We start from the raw sequence: 2,112 nt of genomic DNA, 5'->3' as shown, positions 1-2,112 counted from the left end.
TGCACTTACACAAATTACACGGTATTTCCTACTACACACCCAGGTGATATGGTAGAGCTCATCGCTCCTTGGTTACAAACCTGTACAGCACGTTACTACACTAAATACTGTAGGCAACTGTAACACAGTGGTAAGTATTCATGTATCTACACATACCTAAATATAGAAAAGGTACAATAAAAATGCAATATTAATAGTCTTTTATTTATTTATTTTTTTGAGATGGAGTCTCACTCTGTTGCCCAAGCTGGAATGCAGTGGCGTGATCCCGGCTCACTGCAACCTCACTTTCTAGGTTCAAGCAGTTCTCCTGCCTAAGCCTCCTGAGTAGCTGGGATTACAGGTGCCCACCACCATGCCTGGCTAAATTTTGTATTTTTAGTAGAGATGGGGTTTCACCATGTTGGCCATGCTGGTCTTGAACTCCTAACATCAAGTGATCTGCCCATCTTGGCCTCCCGAAGTGCTGGAAATCTTTTATTTTGGTCTTGCCAGCAAAAACTGGAAAGCCTGCCAGATAAATTCTAAAAACGCTGTAATACTACTAGTATAGTCTTATGGAACCACTTTCATATTTGGTCCATCATTGATCAAAATGTCATTATGCAACACAAAACTGTATTTCCCTATCATCTTTCACGATGTCTGAAACATTATCATTAATTTGGTCTTAACAGCATATTCTTCTGGGAAAAGTAAAGCTAACTCTTTAGATAGTCTAGGGAGAAAAAACCATTATGTTCTTTATTTCTATTACTGACACCTTACTTCAGGCCACCATCATTTCTTACCTGGATTACTGCAACAGCCATCCAGCTGGTCTTTATGCTACCTTGGTTGGCTCCTTACAATCTGTTCTCTACATGACAGCCAGAGTGATCTTCCCAAAATGCAGGTCTGACCATGTCACTCCCTTGCTTGAACGTTTTCAGGGGCTCCTGCTTGTCTTCAGCATGGTCTACACCAGTGGTTCTCACCCATTAGGCAAAACCTAATATAACACATAATTTTCATCATCTCACTAATCCCTTACTCTCCTAAAAGGAAATTCATATAGAAATGTGTGGATAGTCCAGGCACGTTTATTCATACCTGTAATCCGAACACACTGGGAGGCTGAGACAGGAAGTTCACTTGAGCCCAGGAGTTTGAGACAAATCTCGACAACACACTGGGACCCTGTCTCTACAAAAAAAAAAAAAAAAATTATCCAGGCATGGTGGTACACACCTGAGGTCCCAAGTACTTGGGAGGGTGAAGTCGAAGGATCACTTGTGCCTGGGAGGTCAAGGTTGCAGTGAGCCTTGATTACACTACTGAGCTCCAGCCTGGGAAACAAAGCAAGACCCTGTCTCCCACACTCACATCTCTTAAGAGTTTTTTTTGCAGACCTCACAAAGCTCAGGCTGCTCTGAGCTACTTTTCTTTGTTCACACTGATGAGTTTGCCTTGGGCTTCACTCCTCCTAAACTACCTGAATATGCAACACAGTATATACAATGGTTTCTCTCACTAGTTTTTGTGGAAGCCACTTTCTCTGCCTGGAACTCTTTCTTACCCTCTTTCCAGCTTTACCTGGCTAACTCCTCACTCAGGTCCCAGCTTAGAAGTGCCTTCCTCCAGCAAGCCTTCCCTGACACCAGTGAGACATGGCCTGCTGAACTTCCTCTATTAAAACACATGTCACTCTGTGTCTGCGCCCCTGACTGCTTTGGCCACTTCCTCGGGGATGAGTTTCTTAAGGGCATAGAGTATGTTGTGGTCACTGTCACAGCACACAATGATTGGCACAGACTTGACATTCACAATGAAAAGGAAAAGGAAGTTGGAGAGCTTCAATGACTAATTTAGGTGAACTTGTTCATATTTCTACTGAAGGAAACTTTGGGAAAGGAAAACAATGAGGCTGGGAGCACTAAATTTCAGTTATTTTTTAGAAACATTATTTTGGAAATGTATAAAAATGAAAACAATGGCAGTTCAGCGGTCGTGTGGCTCTGTCTCCTGCTCGAACAGTGTTTGGACGGAACAGATCCGGGGCCTCTTTCCTCCAGCCTCCTACCGCTCTCCCATTTCCTCTCCACTTGGAACCTCCGGGACCAGGGACCATCT

At 43.4% G+C, this 2,112-nt stretch overlaps 1 non-coding gene across 1 annotated transcript; it reads right to left on the bottom strand.

Moving 5' to 3' along the window:
• Nucleotides 1–482: 482 nt before the first annotated feature.
• LOC119473270 lies at nucleotides 483–544 on the bottom strand. Its single transcript, XR_005202468.1, has one exon. It is a non-coding gene; the product is annotated as a U7 small nuclear RNA (small nuclear RNA).
• Between the last annotated feature and the right edge of the window lie 1,568 nt (nucleotides 545–2,112).

This window comes from Cebus imitator, unplaced genomic scaffold (genome assembly GCF_001604975.1).
Source record: "Cebus imitator isolate Cc_AM_T3 unplaced genomic scaffold, Cebus_imitator-1.0 Scaffold143, whole genome shotgun sequence".
Lineage (NCBI taxonomy): Eukaryota > Metazoa > Chordata > Mammalia > Primates > Cebidae > Cebus > Cebus imitator.
The sequence above is the reverse complement of the archived record's forward strand: the minus strand, read 5'-3'. Positions and strand labels throughout refer to the sequence as shown.